The sequence below is a fragment of the Oratosquilla oratoria genome, chromosome 28 (assembly GCF_046742065.1).
Source record: "Oratosquilla oratoria isolate Oo_2021 chromosome 28, ASM4674206v1, whole genome shotgun sequence".
Classification (NCBI taxonomy): Eukaryota; Metazoa; Arthropoda; class Malacostraca; order Stomatopoda; family Squillidae; genus Oratosquilla; species Oratosquilla oratoria.
In genome coordinates this window covers 16,389,365-16,399,364 of record NC_134804.1, presented here as the reverse complement: position 1 = coordinate 16,399,364, position 10,000 = coordinate 16,389,365, and the positions used below count along the sequence as shown (strand labels likewise).

At 51.2% G+C, this 10,000-nt stretch overlaps 1 protein-coding gene across 8 annotated transcripts in view; it reads left to right on the top strand.

The window, feature by feature from the left end:
• The window catches only part of LOC143040246 (tyrosine-protein kinase Src64B-like), a 580,796-nt gene that overhangs the window by 217,263 nt on the left and 353,533 nt on the right, over nt 1–10,000 (top strand). The window lies entirely within an intron of this gene.

The window sequence follows — 10,000 nt, the reverse complement described above, 5'->3', positions numbered from 1 at the left end:
ATGTACGTACCAATAACGCCAGCACACCTTCGCGCAACATGTATTCTAGTGTATATTCACTGTGAGTAACCACTCAGTGATGCATACACACCATAAAGAGAGAGAAAAAGAGGAGGAAGAGGAAGAGCGGGAGGTGGTAGTGGTGGATAAAGGAGGACAGCAAGGGAGAACAGATTTGAGCGAAACCTTTCAAAAAGTCTCTCCTGGTGGAGGAGTCTCTTTCACTCATTGAATCTCGACAATGGACCGAGCGAGCCATCACCTTTGAGTCCTCCGCCGCCCGCCCGTCTTGGGCTTAAGAATCATTCCTCCGGGCTCGCCCCCGCCTGGAACCAGAAGATCTGTCAGACCAGAATTTTTTCTCTTTCATCTTCGTCTTCTGATTCTTCTTCTTCCTCTTCCTCTTCTTTTTCGTCTTCTTCTTCTTCTTCTTCTTCTTCTTCTTCTTCGTCTTCTTCTTCTTCGTCTTCGTCTTCTTCGTCTTCTTCTTCATCTTCTTCTTCGTTTTCTTCTTCGTCGTCTTCTCCTTCTTCGTCTTCGTCGTCTTCTTCTCCTTCTTCGTCTTCGTCGTCCTCTTCTCCTTCTTCGTCTTATTCGTTGTCTTCATCTTCGTCTTCTCCGTCGTCTTCTTCGTCTTCTTCTTCTTCTTCGCCATTGCCTTCTTCCAGCCTTCTCATCTACTCCCACGTTCTCTGCTCTCTAACACCCTTGTTAGTTTCTTCTCGTCACCTCTCAGTAGATCAACCTCTTGCTCTCCAAGCTACATCCTCACCCTTTTCCATGATCTGATTTCTCCCCTCCTTTTTCCCTTCCCTTCCCTTTCCTTTTTCCTTCCCTTCCCCCTTTCCTTCCCTTTCCCCTTTCTTCGTATCTTTATCAACCTATACCTTACCTTCCCCTTCCCTCCTCTCCTGCTCCTTTGTTCTCTTCCCCTTCTTTCCTTCCTCCCTTTCCTTCATGCTATCCTTTCCTCCCAATTTCCCTTTCCTTACTACGAGTACGTCCCTTTCCTCCCCATTTCACTTTATTTCATTTCTCCTCTTTCGTCTTTGCTCCCTGCCTTTCCTTTCCTTTCCTTTCTCCTGCCCCATCCCTTTCCCTCTCCGTTAATAACCAGCCTCCCTATTGCTTCCCCATCTTTTCCTGCCTTTCCCTTCATTCTTTCTCGCCTTCATTTGATTCCTCCTCCGCTTCACTTCACCGTCCTTCTCCCTTCCCTTTTCTGTCCTCCCGCCTTCCCGTCCCGTCTTCCCTCCTATCTCCCGTGCCCAACTCTCCTCTCCTTTCCTCTCTTCCTTTCCTTCCTCCCTTGCTCTCCTTCGCACCTTTCATTTCATCTCCTCTCCCCTTCTGGTCTCGTCTACCCTTCTTTCAACTCTCCATTCTTTCCGTCTCTCGTCTATCTCTCGCCAGAGCCACAGGTCCCTCCTTTCACCACCAACTCTCTTCCGTCTGCCTGTCTGTCTGCCTGCCATTGCTTCCCCTCGTTCGTCTCCTTACACCGTCCTCCTCCCTCGGCTCGCTTCCCTTCCCTCTTTCCGTATGGGGTATTGGCTGAGCATAAATATTACGCAGTCAATAATTTAAGGACTTCAGTGACATCCCAACAGACCAACTCACTCTGCATTCCTTAGACTGGGGGGGTAAAAAAAAATATATATATATATATATATATATATATATATAAACAAGTAAAATAAAATAGATAAGATTACAAAATAAAATAGATTTATAGATAAAATAGAATTATTGTACTTTCTGTCCATCCGTTCTGCTGTCCTCCTTAAATCTCTGTTTACGACGTCTGTGGTTCCACCTCTACGGTACGATATTGAGCCTGACGATAGAAGCGCTGGTTTTTGCTAACAAAATAAAGAAAGACTCTCCTCACATCTTTTCTATTTCCTTCCCCACCCGTCGTCAACCTCTCATCACTCCCCATTTTCCCTCCGTTTCCTTTCCCTCACTCGTTTTGCTCTCTCTCTCTCTCTTTCTCTCTCTCTTTTAACTCTCTTGCACCCTTCTCAGTTGTCCTCGCCTCTTCTCCACTTGATATTCCCTCCTTCCCCTCCTCTAGCCCCATTTCATTTTAATTTCCCCTTCTGACCCTTTTTCTCTTCCCTTTCACTTCCCCTTCCCTCCCCTCCCCTCCCCTCCCCTCCCCTTCCCTTCCCTCTCCCCTTCCCCCTTCCCTTCCCTTCCCTTCCCTTCCTACCTCCTTCCCTTCCCTTCCTACCTCCTTCTCTTTCCCCACTCTCCTTCCCTTCCTCCCTCCTCTTCCACCTTTGCCCACTCCCCTCCCCTCCTTCCTTCCCCCTCTTTCCCACCCCTTATTGTTTCCACACTCCTTAATTGTCCCGTTCCGCTCGTCTGAATCTCCGGTATGCCTCCACTACACTGCCCCGCCTGCCTGCCTGCCTGCCTGACAGCCTGCTTGACTGACTCCCTGACTGCCTGACTCCCTGCCTGCTTGACTGACTCCCTGACTCCCTGACTGCCTGACTCCCTGACTGCCTGACTCCCTGACTGCCTGACTCCCTGACTGCCTGAATCCCTGACTGCCTGAATGCCTGACAGCCTGCCTGACTGCCTGCCTGCCTGCCTGCCTGCCTGCCTGCATGTTTGCCAGCCTGCCTGACAGCCTGGGTCGCTCCACCCACTCTCCATATTCACGTCCTTGTTGTTGTCTTCCTCTCCCTCATCGGTCCTCTCTCTCTATTCCCTCATTCTCTTCCCTGATCTTCCCAGATCATCCGTAATCCTTTATCTCCTCCTCCTCCTCCTCCAACTCTCCGCCTCCTCCACCTCCACTTCCCCCACGCCACCATCTCGTCCTCATTCTTTTTCTAACTTCAGCTTGTTCTTTTTCTTTTTTATGTGCTCCTCTAGGCCTCCCCAACGCTCCTCCTCCTCCTCCTCCTCCTCCTCCTCCTCCTCCTCCTCCTCCTCCTCCTCCTCCTCCACCTCCTCCTCGTCCTCTTCCCTACTCCTCTCGTCTTCCACTTCACTTCCTCTCCTTTCCGCACATTCCCTTCCGCCTCGTCCCCTGACTTCTTCAACCTGTTCGTTCCCATTTCTCCTTCCGCCTCTTCCTTCTCTTCTTCCTCCCAACACTTTCTCTACCTTTTCATTCCCTTCCGCCCCCTCCCCTCCTCCCCTGGTGGAAGTCTGAACATGGTCTGTAATAGAGTATGGTACTGGGTGGGAGCAGGTAACCTCGGTGGCCACCGAATGACCTGCTGTCTCCCTCCCTAACTCTCCCCCTCCCCCCCTCCTTTTACCCCTGTACCACAGGCAACCCTTTTTGTCCCCAAACTGCGTCCCCCCCCCCCACACACACATACACCGGGGATGGTGGGGGTAGGGAATTCGTTCTTCCTCCGGTGGTGTCACTGTCCCGGGGTGATCCTGGGACCGAAGTTGCCTCGCCTCTGGATTTGCTACAGTGAGATCAACAATGGAGGATTTTTTTTTTTTTTTTATCAGAACAGAATTATTTGTCGTGTGCTCGGACATGGGGTCCGAAAGGTGTGTGTGTGTGTGTGTGTGTGTTGTGTGTGTGGATGGGGCGATTACTCCGACTGAATAAATCTTGAGTTATTAGGTAATTTTTAACCCTTTTTCAGTACCAGAATGTTATCTGAGGCAGAGCAGGTAAACTAGCATACCTGAACACCTTTCGTAGCTGAGAGGATGGCTTCCCTAAGCTGAATAAAGTTGTCTGACGGGAACCAGGACAAATGCCAAAGAAAAATACAGGAACTGAGTTGAAGGGGGTGATGCCCTAGGCACGGAAAGTGCTCATGTAGCTCTCCCGTACGTGGTGACGCATTTCGTTTCTTCTTTTTTTCATTCTTCTTTCCTTTTCATTCTTTGTCTTCAGTTTTATAGGTTGCCGACTCCTTATCTGAGTAGAATCGTCCGGCATTAGGATGAACAGAGGCAGGCACACGAAGGGCGATTTTCTCTCTCTCTCTCTCTCTCTCTCTCTCTCTCTCTCTCTCTCTCTCTCCTTTTTCTCTTTTTCGGGTTCTTCGGGAAGTCGTCGTCGTCGTCGCCGCCGCCTTCTTCAAGAAATTCTTCCATTTTCGGTCTCGATCTTCTCTCTGTGGTGGACGGGGGAGACAGACATGCCCTGAAGGTTTTCTCCAACACCCTCCCTCTCCCTCCTTCCTCCCTCCCTCCTTCCCTCCTTCCCTCCCTCCCTCCCTCCCTCCTTCCCTCCTTCCCTCCCTCCCTCCCTCTTTCCCTCCCTCCCTCCCTCTTTCCCTCCCTCCCTCCTTCCCTCCCTCCCTCCCTCCCTCCCTCCTTCCATCCATCCCTCCCTCCCTCCCTCCATCCATCCCTCCCTCCTTCCTTCACTCCTTCCCTCTCTCCTTCCCTCCCTTCCTCCCTCCTTCCATCCCCTCTCTTCTTCCTTCCTCCTTCCTCGTTTCTCTCCCCTCCTCCTTCCTCCTCCCTCCTCCCTCCTCCCTCCTCACTCCTCCCTCCTCTTTCCCCTCTTAATGGATGTTCCTCATGGCCGGATGCGTGCTGATACCTTATTGTCGTGTATCTAATGTATTGTACAGTTGCGGGCATACGAACCTGACTCACTCGTAACTCTCGATAGCAAATTGCGATGCGCAGGTAGATGAATCGTGCGTTTACCTCTCAGTAATACTGTTAGAGTATCACATGAACAGGTTTAGAATTTGTATGTAATCGTATCGACAGTTTGGTTAAATAGCTCTGGTTTCGGGACTCGAACCCTAGACCAGGTGGGAACGGGATCTGAAAAGGGGTCAAATGGTCTCTTTTTGACATTTCCCCCCGTGGCACAGTCGGTAGTGTGCAAGGGCAGAGACATGTTCCCACACGGCCTAGGGTTCGAATCCCGTAAGCAGAGCTATTTAGATATGTTCAGAGTTAAACACACATCTGCAGTCAGTCGTGCGCTGGTGGAGCATACTGGCCCCGCAATCGCTTAGTTGTGGGGTTCGAATCCTGCACGGGTCTCCAATTCCCAGCAGTGACTGTTGCTTGTACCAGCAGTCTAAGCGCAACGGGCAAAGGTGACGATATCGGCCGCAGGTACTCAGCGCCTCCTGATGTAAGAGGCTCCACCATATTTTTTTTTTTTTTTTTTTTAAGTGAGCGTGTTTACAAGCACCTTATTACGTATCGAGTGCATTTTGTTTCTTGTAGTATTACTTATGGAAATAAAATAATAACCATAAGTCTGATGGCGTAGGGGCTTCACCCATTGACGCTTTTTTTTCTAACGGATTAATTAAATCGCCAGGCGGCAGCCAGGATAAGCAGAGGACCCTAATATGGGCGGGAAAGGTTAAGGGTTATCCTTGCCTCTCCTCACCCGTTCCACTTGACCCCCACCTCCCTTTCATCCTTCTTTTCCTCTCTCTGTCCCTTCTGCTGCTCTCCGACCCCTTTTTTCCTACTCCCCCATTCTTCTTCTTCCTCTTCCTCTTCTTCTTCTTGGCTCCTCTTTCTCCAATTTTTATCTGCCTTTAGTATTTTTTTATTTTTCGTCCTTTTCACTCTCCTCCTTTACGTCCTCCTCCTCCTCCTCCTCCTCTTCTTCTTTCTCCTCTTCCTCCACATTCCTCCATTCTCCCCCCTCCCTCCACCTTCCTGTTTTCTTCTCACCTTCCATCCCCCACCTTCCTCCTTCCACCTTCTTCCTCCTCATTCATCCATTCTCCCCCCACACGTTCTTCCTCCTCCCGCCCTCCTTGTTCTCTTACAGCTCCTTCTCTTCCTCCTCCTCCTCCTCTTCCTCCTCCATCTTCCTCTTCCTCCTGCCGGCGTGGTTTGTTGATCCAATTAGTCGTTGCCCCTTCTGCCCTTTTAGCCTCGATTTTCCCTCGCTTTCCCCCCTCCCCCTCCTTCACCCTATCTCTCCCTCTCTCCCTCCCTCCCTCCCTCCCTCCCCCTCTCTATCTCTCTCAATCTCCCTCCCTCCCTCTCTTTCTTTTTCGCCTACTCTCTCTTGCGCGCAGACTTTTATTTTTATTATCATTATAATGATTTTTATTATTTTATTTATTTTATTTATTTATTTTATTTATTTTATTTATTTCCACTCCGTCATCTGCCATCCATGCCTTTGTCATCAGAGGACGCCCGCCTGCCGCCCGTCCCGCTCTTCTCTTCCTTTTCTTCCACTCCTTTCCCTCCTTTTCCCCTTTACCTCTTTACTCTTTACCTCTCGTCCTTTCCCCCATCCACTCGCCCCTTAGCTCTTCCAATCACCCCTTTCCCCTTCCACACACTACTCACCCCTTCCACTCACCCCTACCCCTTTCTCTCATCCTTGCCCCCTTCCCTCTTAACCGTTCCTCCTTTCCCCTTTGCCTTTTTCCCTTCTCTCTCACCCCTCCTCCTTCCCCATCCTTTTTCATTTTTTCATTTTCCTCTTTCCACACACCTTTCCCCCTCACCCCTCTCATTTTTCATTTTCCTCCTTCCACTCCCCCTTCCGCCTTTCCCCTTCCCCCTTTCACCTTACCCCTTCCCTCTTCTCCATACTCCTTCCCCCTTCCCCCTTCCCATTCCCCCTCCCCCACCCCTTTCCCTCTCCCTCTTCCCCTTCCTCATTCCCCTTTCCCTCTCCCTCTCCCCCTTCCCCCTCCCTCTCCCCCTTCCCCCTCCCCATTCCCCGTTCCTTCTCCCTCTCTCCCCTTCCCCCTCCCCATTCCCCGTTCCTTCTCCCTCTCTCCCCTTCCCCCTCCCCATTCCTACTCCACTTTCCCCTTTCCCTCACCACTTTCCCTCTCCCCTTCCCCTACCTTCTCTCCCCTTCCCCTACCCCCTTCCCCTCTCCTCTTCCCCCTTTCCCCTTCTATCCCCTTCCCCTCCCCCTACCCCCTTCCCCTCCCCTACCCCCTTCCCCTCCCCTACCTCCTTCCTTCCCCCCTCCCCTACCCCGTTCCCCTCTCCCCCTACCCCCTTCCCCTCTCCCCCTTCCCCTCTCCCCCTACCCCCTTCCCCTCTCCCCTACCCCCTTCCCCTCTCCCCCTACCCCCTTCCCCTCTCCCCCTACCCCTCGCCCCTTTACCCCTCTCCCCTTTACTCCTGTCCCCTCCCATTCCCCACTCTCTTCCCCCTTTCATTTTTCCACTACTTCGTCTCCCCCCTCCACACTTTCCGTTCCCCTTTTCCACTTCTCTCTTCCTCTTCCACCTCCCCCCTCCCTCTTCCCCCTCTCTCTTCCCCCTCCCTCTCCCCCCTCTCTCTTCCCCCTCTCTCTTCCCCCTCCCTCTTCCCCCTCCTCCTTTTCCCTCCCCCTTCCTTATCTCTATGCTCGTTCTCCCTCTCCCCATCCTTTACCTACCCTCTCCCCCACCCTCTTCTACCTTCACCCTCTCCCCCACCCTCCTCTACCTTCCCCCTCTCCCCCCTCCCCCTCTACCCCCCTCCACCTTTCCTTTCACCCCATCTCCCACCTGTCTTCGTTTCATTATTTTCTCTTTCCTGTCTCTCCCCCGCCTCTATCTTTGTCTCTATCTCTATCGGTTTCCCCTTTTGGTCCTTCCCTCTCCTTCCCCCCTCCCCTCTCATTGCCCTTCTGTTAACTCTCCTTGCATACCCTCATTTCCCCTCTCAACCTACCCCTTCCTTTGTCAACCCTCCGTCTCATCGTTTGGGTCGTATTCTTAAATATTCCCCAAACATTGGGGTCGCCCGACTCAGCAATCCAAAGACGTACGGTCATATATACGGTAATTGAAAAATTCTCCGTTTTGATAGTTCTGTAGATGCCTCGAGGCGTGTGTAGATGATTATTTGGAAAATGGAAGTCTCAATACCACTTGATCTGGTTTAATGCTTCAATTGGTTTTCACGATTTGATGCATATGTTCTGGCTACCGAGCAGGAGTTTCTATTCAGTTAGGGACACTCGCCCCGCCCTGTGAGCGCAATGGATGCTGCCCCCCCCCCCGCCGTCATTTTTCTTATCCTCTTCCTATCTTCTCCATGTCTCCTACTCCCTCTTCTTCCTCCTCTTCCTCTTCCTCCTCTTCATCTCCTTTTTCTTTCCCTCCCTTCTCTCCTCCTCGCCTCCCTTTCCATTCCCTTCCTCTTCCTATCTCCCCCCTTCAATTCCTCCTTCATATTTTTTTCTCCATAGTTGACATCCCTTCCCCACTCTTCCCTTTCCCTTCTTCTCACTTCTGTTCCATTTCTTTTCCCCTGGTGTGGCCTTCGATGATATTCGCACTGTCCTTGCTGGTCTCCGTGTGGCCTTGTGGCGATTGCAAGTCCTTTTCTTTTTTTTACATCTATCCTCAGAGTCAAGTTGTTGGACTAGCATTCCTTCTATTGGCATAGTATTCCTTCCATTGGCCTTCCATTCCTTCTACTGGCGTAGTATTCCTTCCAATGGCCTTCCATTCCTTCTACTGGCCATGTGTTTCTCCACTGGCCTTATGTTTCTTCTATTGGTCATCTATTCCTTCCACTGACTTTCCATTCCTTCAACTGGCCATGTGTTTCTCCACTGGCCTTATGTTTCTTCTATTGGTCATCCATTCCTTCTACTGACTTTCCATAGACTTTACGTTTCTCCCACTGTCCTTAGCATCCTTCTACAGGCCGTACGTACCTTCTGCCGACCTTACGTACTTTCTACAGGCCTTGCATTCCCTCTACTAACCTCACGTCCCTTCCACGGGACTTAGCTTCCACTGGTCTTACGTTTCTTGTTTTGGCTTTCCTCTCCGTGCCTTAGTTTTACATTTCTTTATGGTCATGCACAGTATACGTTCATCAGATTGTCCAGTTGGCCCTTTACATATAAAATCATCTTCTCCTTCTGCTTCACCTCCTTAGGCTTAATAAGATTGTTTTGCGGCAGCCAGAAAAAAGACATTAAGTCCGATCCTCACTGTCTTCGTGGACGACGGGGGTCCCCCGGAGCTGAATAGAATCTTGTCGTTTTGCTTTAAATGTCTAAATTGCAACACGGGCAAAGTGGATTGATCGAAATAGAGCATCAACTCGTACGTTGTTTTTCCCAGGACCTTCTACTCCCTCCTCCTCCCCTCCTCCCCGTCCTCCTCCCCGTCCTCCTCCCCTCCCCTCCCCGTCCTCCTCCCCTCCCCTCCCCCTCCTCCTCCCCGTCCTCCCCCCCTCTCCCTCTGTCTTTCATTTCCTCTTGCTTTTCCTAATCCAAGCCAGTTCCTTACCTATTTGATATAAAACCTTAACAGAATATTTTTATTATTTATTTCCCCCCATTCCTCCACTATTGCTCTTTTGTCCCCCAATGTCTCCTCCCCGTTTCATAATAGGCTTCCCTCCTCCTCTCTTCCCCATTCTCCCTTAAATCCCCGCACCTTACATTCTTAACCCGTGCCCGTCCTTCCCGCCTCTTCCCTTCATTTCCTTGTTTCCCTCTCTCTTCCTCCTTTTGCTTCCCTTGTTTACCTCTTGCCTTCCTCTTCCATATTCCTTCCCTTAGCATCCTGCCCCGTTCTCGTATACTCTTCCGTTCTGTTGCCGTTACGTCTTAAGACCCTTCCCCGAACTTCATTGACCTTCCATCTCGGTCTCCTCCTCATTATTCATTCCCATCACTTTGCATTCTGTTCACTTCCTCCGTTCCTTTGCCAAAGATCACTTTCCCTTCTCCTCCCCGTGCCAGCTTTCCCTTCCCTACAGCTTGACCCACATTACTCGGAAGCTAGTTGTGCTTGGGCCCTCCCAAGGAAGTCTGCTCTACAGTCACCCTTTAACTTCCTGTTGCGTCGGGGGCGCCCGCTGGAGGGACGAGAACAGAGACGAGGGGCGGGAGCGACGGCGAAGGCGAAGGCAGCAGGGGCGACAGGCGGAGCAGCGAGCGGTGCCATTGTTAGCACGGGTCATACATGCTTCCAGGCAGACGAGAAAGGAAAGATGGTCTCCTCTCCCTCTCCTCTCTCTCTCTCTCTCTCTCTCTCTCTCTCTCTCTCTCTCTCTCTCTCTCTCTCTCTCTCTCTCTCTTTCACTTTCTCTC